Below are 16,964 nucleotides of genomic sequence, written 5' to 3' on the forward strand. Positions count from 1 at the left end.
TTTTCCCGGGATTTGTTGCCTAGCCAAAGTATTAAATTACATCCAATTCCGACAAATATTCAGCCTACTGCCAAACCATTGCAGAGTACACCAGTTCTCGTCCGATCGCTGAAGTTAAGCTGCATCGGGCGTGGTTAGTACTTGCATGGGAGACCGGCTGGGAATACCACGTGCAGTAGGCTTATCAACATTTTTATTCCACCGTACATGCTAACTTTTCCCCGGGATTTTTTGCCTAGCCGAAACGTTAAACGACATCCAATTCTGACAAATATTCAGCCTACTGCCAAACCATTGCAGAACACACCAGTTCTCGTCCGATCACTGAAGTTAAGCTGCATCGGGCGTGGTTAGTACTTGCATGGGCTGGGAATACCACGTGCAGTAGGCTGATGAACATTTTTATTCCACATTACATACTTACTTTTTCCTATGATTTTTTTGCCTAGCCGTAGCATTAAATGACATCCAATTCCGACGAATATTCTGCCTACTGCCAAACCATTGCAGAATACACCTGTTCTCGTCCGATCACTGAAGTTAAGCTGCATCGGGCGTGGTTAGTACTTGCATGGGAGACTGGCTGGGAATACCACGTGCAGTAGGCTGATGAACATTTTTATTCCATCGTACATACTAACATTTTCCATGATTTTTTGCCTAGCCGAAGCATTAAATGACATCCAATTGCGACGAAAATTCAGCCTACTGCCAAACCGATGCTGAATACACCAACTCTCGTCCGATACCTGAAGTTAATTTGCATTGGGCATGCTTAGTACTTGCATGGGAGATCAGTTGGGAATACAACGTGCAGTAGGTTTATCAACATTTTTATTCCACCGTACATACCAACTTTTTCCCGGCATTTGTTGCCTAGCCGAAGTATTAAAATACATCCAATTCCGACGAGTATTCAGCCTACGGCCAAACCATTGCAGAATACACCAGTTCTCGTCCGATCACTGAAGTTAAGCTGCATCGGGCGTGGTTAGTACTTGCATGGGAGACCGGCTGGGAATACCACGTGCAGTAGGCTGATGAACATTTTTATTCCACCGTACATACTAACTTTTTTCCATGAATTTTTGCCTAGCCGAAGCATTAAATGACATCCAATTGCGACGAATATTCAGCCTACTGCCAAACCAATGCAGAATACACCAGTTCTCGTCTGATCACTGAAGTTAATCTGCATCGGCATGGTTAGTACTAGCATGGGAGACCTGCTGGGAATACCACGTGCAGTAGGCTTATCAACATTTTTATTCCACCGTACATACCAACTTTTTCTCGGGATTTGTTGCCTAGCCGAAGTATTAAATTACATCCAATTCTGACAAATATTCAGTCTACTGCCAAACCATTGCAGAGTACACCAGTTCTCGTCCGATCGCTGTAGTTAAGCTGCATCGGGCGTGGTTAGTACTTACATGGGAGACCTTCTGGGAATACCACGTGCAGTTTTCTCATCAACATTTTTATTCCATAGTACATACTAACTTTTTCCCGAGATTTTTTGCCTAGTCGAAGCATTAAACGACATCCAATTCCGACAAATATTCAGCCTACTGCCAAACCATTGCAGAGTACACAAGTTCTCGTCCGATCGCTGAAGTTAAGCTGCATCGGGCGTGGTTAGTACTTGCATGGAAGACCGGCTGGGAATACCACGTGCAGTAGGCTTATCAACATTTTTATTCCACCGTACATGCTAACTTTTCCCCGGGATTTTTTGCCTAGCCGAAACGTTAAACGACATCCAATTCTGACAAATATTCAGCCTACTGCCAAACCATTGCAGAACACACAGTTCTCGTCCGATCCCTGAAGTTTAGCTGCACCGGGCGTGGTTAGTACATGCATGAGAGACCGGCTGGGAATACGACGTGCAGTAGGCTCATCAACATTTTTATTCCACATTACATACTAACTATTTCCTATGATTTTTTTGCCTAGCCGTAGCATTAAATGACATCCAATTCCGATGAATATTCTGCCTACTGCCAAACCATTGCAGAATACACCTGTTCTCGTCCGATCACTGAAGTTAAGCTGCATCGGGCGTGGTTAGTACTTGCATGGGAGACTGGCTGGGAATACCACGTGCAGTAGGCTGATGAACATTTTTATTCCATCGTACATACTAACTTTTTCCATGATTTTTTGCCTAGCCGAAGCATTAAATGACATCCAATTGCGACGAATATTCAGCCTACTGCCAAACCAATGCAGAATACACCAGTTCTCGTCCGATCACTGAAGTTAATCTGCATCGGGCATGGTTAGTACTTGCATGGGAGACCGGCTGGGAATACCACGTGCAGTTGGCTTATCAACATTTTATTCCACATTACTTACTAACATTTTCCCGAGATTTTTTGCTTAGCCGAAGCATTAAATGACATCCAATTCCGATGAATATTCAGCCTACTGCCAAAACATTTCAGAATACACCAGTTCTCGTCCGATCAATGAAGTTAAGCTGCATCGGGCGTGGCTAGTACTAGCATGAGAGACCTGCTGGGAATACCACGTGCAGTAGGCTTATCAACATTTTTATTCCACCGTACATACCAACTTTTTCCCATGATTTTTTGCCTAGCAGAAGCATTTAATGACATCCAATTCCGACGAATATTCAGCCTACTGCCAAACCATTGCAGAATACACAAGTTCTCGTCCGATCACTGAAGTTAAGCTGCATCCGGCGTGGTTAGTACTTGCATGGGAGACCGGCTGGGAATACTACGTGCATTAGGCTCATCAACATTTTTATTCCACCGTACATACTAACATTTTCCCGGGATTGTTTGCATAGCCGAAGCATTAAACGACATACAATTCGGACGAACATTCAGCCTACTGCCAAGCCATTGCAAAATACACCAGTTCTCGTCCGATCACTGAAGTTAAGCTGCATCGAGCGTGGTTATTACTTGCATGGGAGACCGGCTGGGAATACCACGTGCATTAGTCTCATCAACATTTTTATTCCACCATACAGACTAAATTTTTCCCGGGATTTTTTGCCTAGCCGAAGTATTAAGTTACATCCAATTCCGACGAATATTCAGCCTACTGCTAAACCATTGCAGAATACACCCGTTCTCGTCCGATCACTGAAGTTAAGCTGCATCGGGCGTGGTTAGTACTTGGATGTGAGACCGGCTGGGAATACCACGTGCAGTACGCTCATCAACATTTTTATTCCACCGTACATACCAACTTTTTCCCGGGATTTGTTGCCTAGCAGAAGTATTAAATTACATCCAATTCTGACAAATGTTCAGCCTACTGCCAAACCATTGCAGAATACACCAGTTCTCGTCCGATCACTGAAGCTAAGCCGCATCGGGCGTGGTTAGTACTTGCACGGGAGACCGGCTGGGAATACCTCGTGCAGTAGGCTCATCAACATTTTTATTCCACATTTCATGCTAACTTTTTCCCATGATTTTTTGCCTAGACGAAGCATTAAATGACATACAATTAGGACGAATATTCAGCCTACTGCCAAACCATTGCAGAATACACCAGTTCTCGTCCGATCACTGAAGTTAAGCTGCATCGGGCATGGTTAGTACTTGCATGGGAGACCGGCTGGGAATACCACGTGCAGTAGGCTTATCAACATTTTTATTTCACCTTACATACCAACTTTTTCCTGGGATTTGTTGCCTAGCCGAAGTATTAAATTACATCCAATTCCGACGAATATTCAGCCTACTGCCAAACCATTGCAGAGTACACCAGTTCTCGTCCGATCGCTGAAGTTAAGCTGCATCGGGCGTGGTTAGTACTTACATGGGAGACCTTCTGGGAATACCACGTGCAGTTTTCTCATCAACATTTTTATTCCATAGTACATACTAACTTTTTCCCGGGATTTTTTGCCTAGTCGAAGCATTAAACGACATCTAATTCTGACGAATATTCAGACTTCTGTCAAACCAGTGTAGAATACACCAGTTCTCGTCCGATCACTGAAGTTAATCTGCATCGGGCATGGTTAGTACTTGCATGGGAGACCGGCTGGGAATACCACGTGCAGTTGGCTTATCAACATTTTTTTTTCACCGTATATACCAACTTTTTCCCGGGATTTGTTGCCTAGCCGAAGTATTAAATTACATCCAATTCCGACAAATATTCAGCCTACTGCCAAACCATTGCAGAGTACACAAGTTCTCGTCCGATCGCTGAAGTTAAGCTGCATCGGGCGTGGTTAGTACTTGCATGGAAGACCGGCTGGGAATACCACGTGCAGTAGGCTTATCAACATTTTTATTCCACCGTACATGCTAACTTTTCCCCTGGATTTTTTGCCTAGCCGAAACGTTAAACGACATCCAATTCTGACAAATATTCAGCCTACTGCCAAACCATTGCAGAACACACAGTTCTCGTCCGATCCCTGAAGTTTAGCTGCACCGGGCGTGGTTAGTACATGCATGAGAGACCGGCTGGGAATACGACGTGCAGTAGGCTCATCAACATTTTTATTCCACATTACATACTAACTATTTCCTATGATTTTTTTGCCTAGCCGTAGCATTAAATGACATCCAATTCCGATGAATATTCTGCCTACTGCCAAACCATTGCAGAATACACCTGTTCTCGTCCGATCACTGAAGTTAAGCTGCATCGGGCGTGGTTAGTACTTGCATGGGAGACTGGCTGGGAATACCACGTGCAGTAGGCTGATGAACATTTTTATTCCATCGTACATACTAACTTTTTCCATGATTTTTTGCCTAGCCGAAGCATTAAATGACATCCAATTGCGACGAATATTCAGCCTACTGCCAAACCAATGCAGAATACACCAGTTCTCGTCCGATCACTGAAGTTAATCTGCATCGGGCATGGTTAGTACTTGCATGGGAGACCGGCTGGGAATACCACGTGCAGTTGGCTTATCAACATTTTTATTTCACCGTACATACCAACTTTTTCCCGGGATTTGTTGCCTAGCCGAAGTATTAAATTACATCCAATTCCGACAAATATTCAGCCTACTGCCAAACCATTGCAGAGTACACCAGTTCTCGTCCGATCGCTGAAGTTAAGCTGCATCGGGCGTGGTTAGTACTTGCATGGGAGACCGGCTGGGAATACCACGTGCAGTAGGCTTATCAACATTTTTATTCCACCGTACATGCTAACTTTTCCCCGGGATTTTTTGCCTAGCCGAAACGTTAAACGACATCCAATTCTGACAAATATTCAGCCTACTGCCAAACCCTTGCAGAACACACCAGTTCTCGTCCGATCACTGAAGTTAAGCTGCATCGGGCGTGGTTAGTACTTGCATGGGCTGGGAATACCACGTGCAGTAGGCTGATGAACATTTTTATTCCACATTACATACTAACTTTTTCCTATGATTTTTTTGCCTAGCCGTAGCATTAAATGACATCCAATTCCGACGAATATTCTGCCTACTGCCAAACCATTGCAGAATACACCTGTTCTCGTCCGATCACTGAAGTTAAGCTGCATCGGGCGTGGTTAGTACTTGCATGGGAGACTGGCTGGGAATACCACGTGCAGTAGGCTGATGAACATTTTTATTCCATCGTACATACTAACATTTTCCATGATTTTTTGCCTAGCCGAAGCATTAAATGACATCCAATTGCGACGAAAATTCAGCCTACTGCCAAACCGATGCTGAATACACCAACTCTCGTCCGATACCTGAAGTTAATTTGCATTGGGCATGCTTAGTACTTGCATGGGAGATCAGTTGGGAATACAACGTGCAGTAGGTTTATCAACATTTTTATTCCACCGTACATACCAACTTTTTCCCGGCATGTGTTGCCTAGCCGAAGTATTAAATTACATCCAATTCCGACGAGTATTCAGCCTACGGCCAAACCATTGCAGAATACACCAGTTCTCGTCCGATCACTGAAGTTAAGCTGCATCGGGCGTGGTTAGTACTTGCATGGGAGACCGGCTGGGAATACCACGTGCAGTAGGCTGATGAACATTTTTATTCCACCGTACATACTAACTTTTTTCCATGAATTTTTGCCTAGCCGAAGCATTAAATGACATCCAATTCCAACGAATATTCAGCCTACTGCCAAACCATTGCAGAGTACACCAGTTCTCGTCCGATCGCTGTAGTTAAGCTGCATCGGGCGTGGTTAGTACTTACATGGGAGACCTTCTGGGAATACCACGTGCAGTTTTCTCATCAACATTTTTATTCCATAGTACATACTAACTTTTTCCCGAGATTTTTTGCCTAGTCGAAGCATTAAACGACATCTAATTCTGACGAATATTCAGACTTCTGTCAAACCAGTGTAGAATACACCAGTTCTCGTCCAATCACTGAAGTTAATCTGCATCGGGCATGGTTAGTACTTGCATGGGAGACCGGCTGGGAATACCACGTGCAGTTGGCTTATCAACATTTTTATTTCACCGTATATACCAACTTTTTCCCGGGATTTGTTGCCTAGCCGAAGTATTAAATTACATCCAATTCCGACAAATATTCAGCCTACTGCCAAACCATTGCAGAGTACACAAGTTCTCGTCCGATCGCTGAAGTTAAGCTGCATCGGGCGTGGTTAGTACTTGCATGGAAGACCGGCTGGGAATACCACGTGCAGTAGGCTTATCAACATTTTTATTCCACCGTACATGCTAACTTTTCCCCGGGATTTTTTGCCTAGCCGAAACGTTAAACGACATCCAATTCTGACAAATATTCAGCCTACTGCCAAACCATTGCAGAACACACAGTTCTCGTCCGATCCCTGAAGTTTAGCTGCACCGGGCGTGGTTAGTACATGCATGAGAGACCGGCTGGGAATACGACGTGCAGTAGGCTCATCAACATTTTTATTCCACATTACATACTAACTATTTCCTATGATTTTTTTGCCTAGCCGTAGCATTAAATGACATCCAATTCCGATGAATATTCTGCCTACTGCCAAACCATTGCAGAATACACCTGTTCTCGTCTGATCACTGAAGTTAAGCTGCATCGGGCGTGGTTAGTACTTGCATGGGAGACTGGCTGGGAATACCACGTGCAGTAGGCTGATGAACATTTTTATTCCATCGTACATACTAACTTTTTCCATGATTTTTTGCCTAGCCGAAGCATTAAATGACATCCAATTGCGACGAAAATTCAGCCTACTGCCAAACCGATGCTGAATACACCAGCTCTCGTCCGATACCTGAAGTTAATTTGCATCAGGCATGCTTAGTACTTGCGTGGGAGATCAGTTGGGAATACAACGTGCAGTAGGTTTATCAACATTTTTATTCCACCGTACATACCAACTTTTTCCCGGGATTTGTTGCCTAGCCGAAGTATTAAATTACATCCAATTCCGACGAGTATTCAGCCTACGGCCAAACCATTGCAGATTAAACCAGTTCTCGTCCGATCACTGAAGTTAAGCTGCATCGGGCGTGGTTAGTACTTGCATGGGAGACCGGCTGGGAATACCACGTGCAGTAGGCTGATGAACATTTTTATTCCACCGTACATACTAACTTTTTTCCATGAATTTGTTGCCTAGCCGAAGTATTAAATGACATCCAATTGCGTCGAATATTCAGCCTACTGCCAAACCAATGCCGAATACACCAGTTCTCGTCCGATCACTGAAGTTAATCTGCATCGGGCATGGTTAGTACTTGCATGGGAGACCGACTGGGAGTACCACGTGCAGTTGGCTTATCAACATTTTTATTTCACCGTACATACCAACTTTTTCCCGGGATTTGTTGCCTAGCCGAAGTATTAAATTACATCCAATTCCGACAAATATTCAGCCTACTGCCAAACCATTGCAGAGTACACCAGTTCTCGTCCGATCGCTGAAGTTAAGCTGCATCGGGCGTGGTTAGTACTTGCATGGGAGACCGGCTGGGAATACCACGTGCAGTAGGCTTATCAACATTTTTATTCCACCGTACATGCTAACTTTTCCCCGGGATTTTTTGCCTAGCCGAAACGTTAAACGACATCCAGTTCTGACAAATATTCAGCCTACTGCCAAACCATTGCAGAACACACCAGTTCTCGTCTGATCACTGAAGTTAATCTGCATCGGGCATGGTTAGTACTAGCATGGGAGACCTGCTGGGAATACCACGTGCAGTAGGCTTATCAACATTTTTATTCCACCGTACATACCAACTTTTTCTCGGGATTTGTTGCCTAGCCGAAGTATTAAATTACATCCAATTCTGACAAATATTCAGTCTACTGCCAAACTATTGCAGAATACACCAGTTCTCGTCCGATCACTGAAGCTAAGCCGCATCGGGCGTGGTTAGTACTTGCACGGGAGACCGGCTGGGAATACCTCGTGCAGTAGGCTCATCAACATTTTTATTCCACATTACATGCTAAATTTTTCCCATGATTTTTTGCCTAGACGAAGCAATAAATGACATACAATTAGGACGAATATTCAGCCTACTGCCAAACCATTGCAGAATACACCAGTTCTCGTCCGATCACTGAAGTTAAGCTGCATCGGGCATGGTTAGTACTTGCATGGGAGACCGGCTGGGAATACCACGTGCAGTAGGCTTATCAACATTTTTATTTCACCGTACATACCAACTTTTTCCTGGGATTTGTTGCCTAGCCGAAGTATTAATTACATCCAATTCCGACGAATATTCAGCCTACTGCCAAACCATTGCAGAGTACACCAGTTCTCGTCCGATCGCTGAAGTTAAGCTGCATCGGGCGTGGTTAGTACTTACATGGGAGACCTTCTGGGAATACCACGTGCAGTTTTCTCATCAACATTTTTATTCCATAGTACATACTAACTTTTCCCCGAGATTTTTTGCCTAGTCGAAGCATTAAACGACATCTAATTCTGACGAATATTCAGACTTCTGTCAAACCAGTGTAGAATACACCAGTTCTCGTCCAATCACTGAAGTTAATCTGCATCGGGCATGGTTAGTACTTGCATGGGAGACCGGCTGGGAATACCACGTGCAGTTGGCTTATCAACATTTTTATTTCACCGTATATACCAACTTTTTCCCGGGATTTGTTGCCTAGCCGAAGTATTAAATTACATCCAATTCCGACAAATATTCAGCCTACTGCCAAACCATTGCAGAGTACACAAGTTCTCGTCCGATCGCTGAAGTTAAGCTGCATCGGGCGTGGTTAGTACTTGCATGGAAGACCGGCTGGGAATACCACGTGCAGTAGGCTTATCAACATTTTTATTCCACCGTACATGCTAACTTTTCCCCGGGATTTTTTGCCTAGCCGAAACGTTAAACGACATCCAATTCTGACAAATATTCAGCCTACTGCCAAACCATTGCAGAACACACAGTTCTCGTCCGATCCCTGAAGTTTAGCTGCACCGGGCGTGGTTAGTACATGCATGAGAGACCGGCTGGGAATACGACGTGCAGTAGGCTCATCAACATTTTTATTCCACATTACATACTAACTATTTCCTATGATTTTTTTGCCTAGCCGTAGCATTAAATGACATCCAATTCCGATGAATATTCTGCCTACTGCCAAACCATTGCAGAATACACCTGTTCTCGTCCGATCACTGAAGTTAAGCTGCATCGGGCGTGGTTAGTACTTGCATGGGAGACTGGCTGGGAATACCACGTGCAGTAGGCTGATGAACATTTTTATTCCATCGTACATACTAACTTTTTCCATGATTTTTTGCCTAGCCGAAGCATTAAATGACATCCAATTGCGACGAAAATTCAGCCTACTGCCAAACCGATGCTGAATACACCAGCTCTCGTCCGATACCTGAAGTTAATTTGCATCAGGCATGCTTAGTACTTGCGTGGGAGATCAGTTGGGAATACAACGTGCAGTAGGTTTATCAACATTTTTATTCCACCGTACATACCAACTTTTTCTTGGGATTTGTTGCCTAGCCGAAGTATTAAATTACATCCAATTCCGACGAGTATTCAGCCTACGGCCAAACCATTGCAGATTAAACCAGTTCTCGTCCGATCACTGAAGTTAAGCTGCATCGGGCGTGGTTAGTACTTGCATGGGAGACCGGCTGGGAATACCACGTGCAGTAGGCTGATGAACATTTTTATTCCACCGTACATACTAACTTTTTTCCATGAATTTGTTGCCTAGCCGAAGTATTAAATGACATCCAATTGCGTCGAATATTCAGCCTACTGCCAAACCAATGCCGAATACACCAGTTCTCGTCTGATCACTGAAGTTAATCTGCATCGGGCATGGTTAGTACTTGCATGGGAGACCGGCTGGGAATACCACGTGCAGTTGGCTTATCAACATTTTTATTTCACCGTACATACCAACTTTTTCCCGGGATTTGTTGCCTAGCCGAAGTATTAAATTACATCCAATTCCGACAAATATTCAGCCTACTGCCAAACCATTGCAGAGTACACCAGTTCTCGTCCGATCGCTGAAGTTAAGCTGCATCGGGCGTGGTTAGTACTTGCATGGGAGACCGGCTGGGAATACCACGTGCAGTAGGCTTATCAACATTTTTATTCCACCGTACATGCTAACTTTTCCCCGGGATTTTTTGCCTAGCCGAAACGTTAAACGACATCCAATTCTGACAAATATTCAGCCTACTGCCAAACCATTGCAGAACACACCAGTTCTCGTCTGATCACTGAAGTTAATCTGCATCGGGCATGGTTAGTACTAGCATGGGAGACCTGCTGGGAATACCACGTGCAGTAGGCTTATCAACATTTTTATTCCACCATACATACCAACTTTTTCTCGGGATTTGTTGCCTAGCCGAAGTATTAAATTACATCCAATTCTGACAAATATTCAGTCTACTGCCAAACTATTGCAGAATACACCAGTTCTCGTCCGATCACTGAAGCTAAGCCGCATCGGGCGTGGTTAGTACTTGCACGGGAGACCGGCTGGGAATACCTCGTGCAGTAGGCTCATCAACATTTTTATTCCACATTACATGCTAAATTTTTCCCATGATTTTTTGCCTAGACGAAGCATTAAATGACATACAATTAGGACGAATATTCAGCCTACTGCCAAACCATTGCAGAATACACCAGTTCTCGTCCGATCACTGAAGTTAAGCTGCATCGGGCATGGTTAGTACTTGCATGGGAGACCGGCTGGGAATACCACGTGCAGTAGGCTTATCAACATTTTTATTTCACCGTACATACCAACTTTTTCCTGGGATTTGTTGCCTAGCCGAAGTATTAATTACATCCAATTCCGACGAATATTCAGCCTACTGCCAAACCATTGCAGAGTACACCAGTTCTCGTCCGATCGCTGAAGTTAAGCTGCATCGGGCGTGGTTAGTACTTACATGGGAGACCTTCTGGGAATACCACGTGCAGTTTTCTCATCAACATTTTTATTCCATAGTACATACTAACTTTTTCCCGGGATTTTTTGTCTAGTCGAAGCATTAAACGACATCTAATTCTGACGAATATTCAGACTTCTGTCAAACCAGTGTAGAATACACCAGTTCTCGTCCGATCACTGAAGTTAATCTGCATCGGGCATGGTTAGTACTTGCATGGGAGACCGGCTGGGAATACCACGTGCAGTTGGCTTATCAACATTTTTATTTCACCGTATATACCAACTTTTTCCCGTGATTTGTTGCCTAGCCGAAGTATTAAATTACATCCAATTCCGACAAATATTCAGCCTACTGCCAAACCATTGCAGAGTACACAAGTTCTCGTCCGATCGCTGAAGTTAAGCTGCATCGGGCGTGGTTAGTACTTGCATGGAAGACCGGCTGGGAATACCACGTGCAGTAGGCTTATCAACATTTTTATTCCACCGTACATGCTAACTTTTCCCCGGGATTTTTTGCCTAGCCGAAACGTTAAACGACATCCAATTCTGACAAATATTCAGCCTACTGCCAAACCATTGCAGAACACACAGTTCTCGTCCGATCCCTGAAGTTTAGCTGCACCGGGCGTGGTTAGTACATGCATGAGAGACCGGCTGGGAATACGACGTGCAGTAGGCTCATCAACATTTTTAGTCCACATTACATACTAACTATTTCCTATGATTTTTTTGCCTAGCCGTAGCATTAAATGACATCCAATTCCGATGAATATTCTGCCTACTGCCAAACCATTGCAGAATACACCTGTTCTCGTCCGATCACTGAAGTTAAGCTGCATCGGGCGTGGTTAGTACTTGCATGGGAGACTGGCTGGGAATACCACGTGCAGTAGGCTGATGAACATTTTTATTCCATCGTACATACTAACTTTTTCCATGATTTTTTGCCTAGCCGAAGCATTAAATGACATCCAATTGCGACGAATATTCAGCCTACTGCCAAACCAATGCAGAATACACCAGTTCTCGTCCGATCACTGAAGTTAATCTGCATCGGGCATGGTTAGTACTTGCATGGGAGACCTGCTGGGAATACCACGTGCAGTAGGCTTATCAACATTTTTATTCCACCATACATACCAACTTTTTCTCGGGATTTGTTGCCTAGCCGAAGTATTAAATTACATCCAATTCTGACAAATATTCAGTCTACTGCCAAACTATTGCAGAATACACCAGTTCTCGTCCGATCACTGAAGCTAAGCCGCATCGGGCGTGGTTAGTACTTGCACGGGAGACCGGCTGGGAATACCACGTGCAGTAGGCTTATCAACATTTTTATTTCACCGTACATACCAACTTTTTCCTGGGATTTGTTGCCTAGCCGAAGTATTAATTACATCCAATTCCGACGAATATTCAGCCTACTGCCAAACCATTGCAGAGTACACCAGTTCTCGTCCGATCGCTGAAGTTAAGCTGCATCGGGCGTGGTTAGTACTTACATGGGAGACCTTCTGGGAATACCACGTGCAGTTTTCTCATCAACATTTTTATTCCATAGTACATACTAACTTTTTCCCGGGATTTTTTGTCTAGTCGAAGCATTAAACGACATCTAATTCTGACGAATATTCAGACTTCTGTCAAACCAGTGTAGAATACACCAGTTCTCGTCCGATCACTGAAGTTAATCTGCATCGGGCATGGTTAGTACTTGCATGGGAGACCGGCTGGGAATACCACGTGCAGTTGGCTTATCAACATTTTTATTTCACCGTATATACCAACTTTTTCCCGTGATTTGTTGCCTAGCCGAAGTATTAAATTACATCCAATTCCGACAAATATTCAGCCTACTGCCAAACCATTGCAGAGTACACAAGTTCTCGTCCGATCGCTGAAGTTAAGCTGCATCGGGCGTGGTTAGTACTTGCATGGAAGACCGGCTGGGAATACCACGTGCAGTAGGCTTATCAACATTTTTATTCCACCGTACATGCTAACTTTTCCCCGGGATTTTTTGCCTAGCCGAAACGTTAAACGACATCCAATTCTGACAAATATTCAGCCTACTGCCAAACCATTGCAGAACACACAGTTCTCGTCCGATCCCTGAAGTTTAGCTGCACCGGGCGTGGTTAGTACATGCATGAGAGACCGGCTGGGAATACGACGTGCAGTAGGCTCATCAACATTTTTAGTCCACATTACATACTAACTATTTCCTATGATTTTTTTGCCTAGCCGTAGCATTAAATGACATCCAATTCCGATGAATATTCTGCCTACTGCCAAACCATTGCAGAATACACCTGTTCTCGTCCGATCACTGAAGTTAAGCTGCATCGGGCGTGGTTAGTACTTGCATGGGAGACTGGCTGGGAATACCACGTGCAGTAGGCTGATGAACATTTTTATTCCAACGTACATACTAACTTTTTCCATGATTTTTTGCCTAGCCGAAGCATTAAATGACATCCAATTGCGACGAATATTCAGCCTACTGCCAAACCAATGCAGAATACACCAGTTCTCGTCCGATCACTGAAGTTAATCTGCATCGGGCATGGTTAGTACTTGCATGGGAGACCGGCTGGGAATACCACGTGCAGTTGGCTTATCAACATTTTTATTTCACCGTACATACCAACTTTTTCCCGGGATTTGTTGCCTAGCCGAAGTATTAAATTACATCCAATTCCGACAAATATTCAGCCTACTGCCAAACCATTGCAGAGTACACCAGTTCTCGTCCGATCGCTGAAGTTAAGCTGCATCGGGCGTGGTTAGTACTTGCATGGAAGACCGGCTGGGAATACCACGTGCAGTAGGCTGATGAACATTTTTATTCCATCGTACATACCAACTTTTTCCATGATTTTTTGCCTAGCCGAAGCATTAAATGACATCCAATTGCGACGAAAATTCAGCCTACTGCCAAACCGATGCTGAATACACCAGCTCTCGTCCGATACCTGAAGTTAATTTGCATCAGGCATGCTTAGTACTTGCGTGGGAGATCAGTTGGGAATACAACGTGCAGTAGGTTTATCAACATTTTTATTCCACCGTACATACCAACTTTTTCCCGGGATTTGTTGCCTAGCCGAAGTATTAAATTACATCCAATTCCGACGAGTATTCATCCTACGGCCAAACCATTGCAGATTAAACCAGTTCTCGTCCGATCACTGAAGTTAAGCTGCATCGGGCGTGGTTAGTACTTGCATGGGAGACCGGCTGGGAATACCACGTGCAGTAGGCTGATGAACATTTTTATTCCACCGTACATACTAACTTTTTTCCATGAATTTGTTGCCTAGCCGAAGTATTAAATGACATCCAATTGCGTCGAATATTCAGCCTACTGCCAAACCAATGCCGAATACACCAGTTCTCGTCCGATCACTGAAGTTAATCTGCATCGGGCATGGTTAGTACTTGCATGGGAGACCGGCTGGGAATACCACGTGCAGTTGGCTTATCAACATTTTTATTTCACCGTACATACCAACTTTTTCCCGGGATTTGTTGCCTAGCCGAAGTATTAAATTACATCCAATTCCGACAAATATTCAGCCTACTGCCAAACCATTGCAGAGTACACCAGTTCTCGTCCGATCGCTGAAGTTAAGCTGCATCGGGCGTGGTTAGTACTTGCATGGGAGACCGGCTGGGAATACCACGTGCAGTAGGCTTATCAACATTTTTATTCCACCGTACATGCTAACTTTTCCCCGGGATTTTTTGCCTAGCCGAAACGTTAAACGACATCCAATTCTGACAAATATTCAGCCTACTGCCAAACCATTGCAGAACACACAGTTCTCGTCCGATCCCTGAAGTTTAGCTGCACCGGGCGTGGTTAGTACATGCATGAGAGACCGGCTGGGAATACGACGTGCAGTAGGCTCATCAACATTTTTAGTCCACATTACATACTAACTATTTCCTATGATTTTTTTGCCTAGCCGTAGCATTAAATGACATCCAATTCCGATGAATATTCTGCCTACTGCCAAACCATTGCAGAATACACCTGTTCTCGTCCGATCACTGAAGTTAAGCTGCATCGGGCGTGGTTAGTACTTGCATGGGAGACTGGCTGGGAATACCACGTGCAGTAGGCTGATGAACATTTTTATTCCAACGTACATACTAACTTTTTCCATGATTTTTTGCCTAGCCGAAGCATTAAATGACATCCAATTGCGACGAATATTCAGCCTACTGCCAAACCAATGCAGAATACACCAGTTCTCGTCCGATCACTGAAGTTAATCTGCATCGGGCATGGTTAGTACTTGCATGGGAGACCGGCTGGGAATACCACGTGCAGTTGGCTTATCAACATTTTTATTTCACCGTATATACCAACTTTTTCCCGTGATTTGTTGCCTAGCCGAAGTATTAAATTACATCCAATTCCGACAAATATTCAGCCTACTGCCAAACCATTGCAGAGTACACCAGTTCTCGTCCGATCGCTGAAGTTAAGCTGCATCGGGCGTGGTTAGTACTTTCATGGGAGACCGGCTGGGAATACCACGTGCAGTAGGCTTATCAACATTTTTATTCCACCGTACATGCTAACTTTTCCCCGGGATTTTTTGCCTAGCCGAAACGTTAAACGACATCCAATTCTGACAAATATTCAGCCTACTGCCAAACCATTGCAGAACACACAGTTCTCGTCCGATCCCTGAAGTTTAGCTGCACCGGGCGTGGTTAGTACATGCATGAGAGACCGGCTGGGAATACGACGTGCAGTAGGCTCATCAACATTTTTAGTCCACATTACATACTAACTATTTCCTATGATTTTTTTGCCTAGCCGTAGCATTAAATGACATCCAATTCCGATGAATATTCTGCCCACTGCCAAACCATTGCAGAATACACCTGTTCTCGTCCGATCACTGAAGTTAAGCTGCATCGGGCGTGGTTAGTACTTGCATGGGAGACTGGCTGGGAATACCACGTGCAGTAGGCTGATGAACATTTTTATTCCAACGTACATACTAACTTTTTCCATGATTTTTTGCCTAGCCGAAGCATTAAATGACATCCAATTGCGACGAATATTCAGCCTACTGCCAAACCAATGCAGAATACACCAGTTCTCGTCCGATCACTGAAGTTAATCTGCATCGGGCATGGTTAGTACTTGCATGGGAGACCGGCTGGGAATACCACGTGCAGTTGGCTTATCAACATTTTTATTTCACCGTACATACCAACTTTTTCCCGGGATTTGTTGCCTAGCCGAAGTATTAAATTACATCCAATTCCGACAAATATTCAGCCTACTGCCAAACCATTGCAGAGTACACCAGTTCTCGTCCGATCGCTGAAGTTAAGCTGCATCGGGCGTGGTTAGTACTTGCATGGAAGACCGGCTGGGAATACCACGTGCAGTAGGCTGATGAACATTTTTATTCCATCGTACATACTAACTTTTTCCATGATTTTTTGCCTAGCCGAAGCATTAAATGACATCCAATTGCGACGAAAATTCAGCCTACTGCCAAACCGATGCTGAATACACCAGCTCTCGTCCGATACCTGAAGTTAATTTGCATCAGGCATGCTTAGTACT

General features: G+C 44.2%; 62 pseudogenes; all 62 read left to right on the plus strand.

Moving 5' to 3' along the window:
- Positions 1–62: 62 nt before the first annotated feature.
- On the plus strand, positions 63–182 carry LOC146742913 (5S ribosomal RNA; annotated as a pseudogene).
- Positions 183–278: 96 nt separating this feature from the next.
- Positions 279–391, plus strand: LOC146742914 (5S ribosomal RNA; annotated as a pseudogene).
- Positions 392–488: 97 nt separating this feature from the next.
- On the plus strand, positions 489–608 carry LOC146742915 (5S ribosomal RNA; annotated as a pseudogene).
- Positions 609–919: 311 nt separating this feature from the next.
- On the plus strand, positions 920–1,039 carry LOC146742916 (5S ribosomal RNA; annotated as a pseudogene).
- Positions 1,040–1,135: 96 nt separating this feature from the next.
- On the plus strand, positions 1,136–1,254 carry LOC146742917 (5S ribosomal RNA; annotated as a pseudogene).
- A 96-nt stretch (positions 1,255–1,350) lies between these two features.
- On the plus strand, positions 1,351–1,470 carry LOC146742918 (5S ribosomal RNA; annotated as a pseudogene).
- A 96-nt stretch (positions 1,471–1,566) lies between these two features.
- LOC146742919 (5S ribosomal RNA) lies at positions 1,567–1,686 on the plus strand (annotated as a pseudogene).
- A 312-nt stretch (positions 1,687–1,998) lies between these two features.
- LOC146742920 (5S ribosomal RNA) lies at positions 1,999–2,118 on the plus strand (annotated as a pseudogene).
- Positions 2,119–2,213: 95 nt separating this feature from the next.
- On the plus strand, positions 2,214–2,333 carry LOC146742921 (5S ribosomal RNA; annotated as a pseudogene).
- A 95-nt stretch (positions 2,334–2,428) lies between these two features.
- Positions 2,429–2,548, plus strand: LOC146742922 (5S ribosomal RNA; annotated as a pseudogene).
- Positions 2,549–2,644: 96 nt separating this feature from the next.
- Positions 2,645–2,764, plus strand: LOC146742923 (5S ribosomal RNA; annotated as a pseudogene).
- Positions 2,765–3,076: 312 nt separating this feature from the next.
- LOC146742924 (5S ribosomal RNA) lies at positions 3,077–3,196 on the plus strand (annotated as a pseudogene).
- Positions 3,197–3,292: 96 nt separating this feature from the next.
- Positions 3,293–3,412, plus strand: LOC146742925 (5S ribosomal RNA; annotated as a pseudogene).
- Positions 3,413–3,508: 96 nt separating this feature from the next.
- Positions 3,509–3,628, plus strand: LOC146742926 (5S ribosomal RNA; annotated as a pseudogene).
- A 96-nt stretch (positions 3,629–3,724) lies between these two features.
- On the plus strand, positions 3,725–3,844 carry LOC146742927 (5S ribosomal RNA; annotated as a pseudogene).
- Positions 3,845–3,940: 96 nt separating this feature from the next.
- LOC146742928 (5S ribosomal RNA) lies at positions 3,941–4,060 on the plus strand (annotated as a pseudogene).
- Positions 4,061–4,156: 96 nt separating this feature from the next.
- Positions 4,157–4,276, plus strand: LOC146742929 (5S ribosomal RNA; annotated as a pseudogene).
- Positions 4,277–4,588: 312 nt separating this feature from the next.
- LOC146742930 (5S ribosomal RNA) lies at positions 4,589–4,708 on the plus strand (annotated as a pseudogene).
- A 95-nt stretch (positions 4,709–4,803) lies between these two features.
- LOC146742931 (5S ribosomal RNA) lies at positions 4,804–4,923 on the plus strand (annotated as a pseudogene).
- Positions 4,924–5,019: 96 nt separating this feature from the next.
- Positions 5,020–5,139, plus strand: LOC146742932 (5S ribosomal RNA; annotated as a pseudogene).
- Positions 5,140–5,235: 96 nt separating this feature from the next.
- LOC146742933 (5S ribosomal RNA) lies at positions 5,236–5,348 on the plus strand (annotated as a pseudogene).
- Positions 5,349–5,445: 97 nt separating this feature from the next.
- On the plus strand, positions 5,446–5,565 carry LOC146742934 (5S ribosomal RNA; annotated as a pseudogene).
- A 311-nt stretch (positions 5,566–5,876) lies between these two features.
- LOC146742935 (5S ribosomal RNA) lies at positions 5,877–5,996 on the plus strand (annotated as a pseudogene).
- A 96-nt stretch (positions 5,997–6,092) lies between these two features.
- Positions 6,093–6,212, plus strand: LOC146742936 (5S ribosomal RNA; annotated as a pseudogene).
- A 312-nt stretch (positions 6,213–6,524) lies between these two features.
- Positions 6,525–6,644, plus strand: LOC146742937 (5S ribosomal RNA; annotated as a pseudogene).
- A 312-nt stretch (positions 6,645–6,956) lies between these two features.
- On the plus strand, positions 6,957–7,076 carry LOC146742938 (5S ribosomal RNA; annotated as a pseudogene).
- Positions 7,077–7,387: 311 nt separating this feature from the next.
- On the plus strand, positions 7,388–7,507 carry LOC146742939 (5S ribosomal RNA; annotated as a pseudogene).
- Positions 7,508–7,604: 97 nt separating this feature from the next.
- On the plus strand, positions 7,605–7,724 carry LOC146742940 (5S ribosomal RNA; annotated as a pseudogene).
- Positions 7,725–7,820: 96 nt separating this feature from the next.
- Positions 7,821–7,940, plus strand: LOC146742941 (5S ribosomal RNA; annotated as a pseudogene).
- A 96-nt stretch (positions 7,941–8,036) lies between these two features.
- LOC146742942 (5S ribosomal RNA) lies at positions 8,037–8,156 on the plus strand (annotated as a pseudogene).
- A 96-nt stretch (positions 8,157–8,252) lies between these two features.
- Positions 8,253–8,372, plus strand: LOC146742943 (5S ribosomal RNA; annotated as a pseudogene).
- Positions 8,373–8,468: 96 nt separating this feature from the next.
- Positions 8,469–8,588, plus strand: LOC146742944 (5S ribosomal RNA; annotated as a pseudogene).
- Positions 8,589–8,683: 95 nt separating this feature from the next.
- LOC146742945 (5S ribosomal RNA) lies at positions 8,684–8,803 on the plus strand (annotated as a pseudogene).
- A 312-nt stretch (positions 8,804–9,115) lies between these two features.
- Positions 9,116–9,235, plus strand: LOC146742946 (5S ribosomal RNA; annotated as a pseudogene).
- Positions 9,236–9,547: 312 nt separating this feature from the next.
- On the plus strand, positions 9,548–9,667 carry LOC146742947 (5S ribosomal RNA; annotated as a pseudogene).
- Positions 9,668–9,978: 311 nt separating this feature from the next.
- Positions 9,979–10,098, plus strand: LOC146742948 (5S ribosomal RNA; annotated as a pseudogene).
- Positions 10,099–10,195: 97 nt separating this feature from the next.
- On the plus strand, positions 10,196–10,315 carry LOC146742949 (5S ribosomal RNA; annotated as a pseudogene).
- A 96-nt stretch (positions 10,316–10,411) lies between these two features.
- LOC146742950 (5S ribosomal RNA) lies at positions 10,412–10,531 on the plus strand (annotated as a pseudogene).
- A 96-nt stretch (positions 10,532–10,627) lies between these two features.
- LOC146742951 (5S ribosomal RNA) lies at positions 10,628–10,747 on the plus strand (annotated as a pseudogene).
- A 96-nt stretch (positions 10,748–10,843) lies between these two features.
- LOC146742952 (5S ribosomal RNA) lies at positions 10,844–10,963 on the plus strand (annotated as a pseudogene).
- Positions 10,964–11,059: 96 nt separating this feature from the next.
- On the plus strand, positions 11,060–11,179 carry LOC146742953 (5S ribosomal RNA; annotated as a pseudogene).
- A 95-nt stretch (positions 11,180–11,274) lies between these two features.
- On the plus strand, positions 11,275–11,394 carry LOC146742954 (5S ribosomal RNA; annotated as a pseudogene).
- A 96-nt stretch (positions 11,395–11,490) lies between these two features.
- LOC146742955 (5S ribosomal RNA) lies at positions 11,491–11,610 on the plus strand (annotated as a pseudogene).
- Positions 11,611–11,706: 96 nt separating this feature from the next.
- On the plus strand, positions 11,707–11,826 carry LOC146742956 (5S ribosomal RNA; annotated as a pseudogene).
- Positions 11,827–12,138: 312 nt separating this feature from the next.
- Positions 12,139–12,258, plus strand: LOC146742957 (5S ribosomal RNA; annotated as a pseudogene).
- A 95-nt stretch (positions 12,259–12,353) lies between these two features.
- Positions 12,354–12,473, plus strand: LOC146742958 (5S ribosomal RNA; annotated as a pseudogene).
- A 96-nt stretch (positions 12,474–12,569) lies between these two features.
- LOC146742959 (5S ribosomal RNA) lies at positions 12,570–12,689 on the plus strand (annotated as a pseudogene).
- Positions 12,690–12,784: 95 nt separating this feature from the next.
- Positions 12,785–12,904, plus strand: LOC146742960 (5S ribosomal RNA; annotated as a pseudogene).
- A 96-nt stretch (positions 12,905–13,000) lies between these two features.
- LOC146742961 (5S ribosomal RNA) lies at positions 13,001–13,120 on the plus strand (annotated as a pseudogene).
- A 96-nt stretch (positions 13,121–13,216) lies between these two features.
- LOC146742962 (5S ribosomal RNA) lies at positions 13,217–13,336 on the plus strand (annotated as a pseudogene).
- Positions 13,337–13,648: 312 nt separating this feature from the next.
- Positions 13,649–13,768, plus strand: LOC146742963 (5S ribosomal RNA; annotated as a pseudogene).
- Positions 13,769–13,863: 95 nt separating this feature from the next.
- LOC146742964 (5S ribosomal RNA) lies at positions 13,864–13,983 on the plus strand (annotated as a pseudogene).
- Positions 13,984–14,079: 96 nt separating this feature from the next.
- Positions 14,080–14,199, plus strand: LOC146742965 (5S ribosomal RNA; annotated as a pseudogene).
- Positions 14,200–14,510: 311 nt separating this feature from the next.
- Positions 14,511–14,630, plus strand: LOC146742966 (5S ribosomal RNA; annotated as a pseudogene).
- Positions 14,631–14,727: 97 nt separating this feature from the next.
- LOC146742967 (5S ribosomal RNA) lies at positions 14,728–14,847 on the plus strand (annotated as a pseudogene).
- Positions 14,848–14,943: 96 nt separating this feature from the next.
- Positions 14,944–15,063, plus strand: LOC146742968 (5S ribosomal RNA; annotated as a pseudogene).
- A 312-nt stretch (positions 15,064–15,375) lies between these two features.
- On the plus strand, positions 15,376–15,495 carry LOC146742969 (5S ribosomal RNA; annotated as a pseudogene).
- A 95-nt stretch (positions 15,496–15,590) lies between these two features.
- LOC146742970 (5S ribosomal RNA) lies at positions 15,591–15,710 on the plus strand (annotated as a pseudogene).
- A 96-nt stretch (positions 15,711–15,806) lies between these two features.
- LOC146742971 (5S ribosomal RNA) lies at positions 15,807–15,926 on the plus strand (annotated as a pseudogene).
- Positions 15,927–16,238: 312 nt separating this feature from the next.
- LOC146742972 (5S ribosomal RNA) lies at positions 16,239–16,358 on the plus strand (annotated as a pseudogene).
- Positions 16,359–16,453: 95 nt separating this feature from the next.
- Positions 16,454–16,573, plus strand: LOC146742973 (5S ribosomal RNA; annotated as a pseudogene).
- Positions 16,574–16,669: 96 nt separating this feature from the next.
- Positions 16,670–16,789, plus strand: LOC146742974 (5S ribosomal RNA; annotated as a pseudogene).
- The last annotated feature ends 175 nt before the right edge of the window (positions 16,790–16,964 follow it).

Source organism: Saccoglossus kowalevskii, chromosome 5, assembly GCF_978046115.1.
Source record: "Saccoglossus kowalevskii chromosome 5, keSacKowa6.1, whole genome shotgun sequence".
NCBI lineage: Eukaryota > Metazoa > Hemichordata > Enteropneusta > Harrimaniidae > Saccoglossus > Saccoglossus kowalevskii.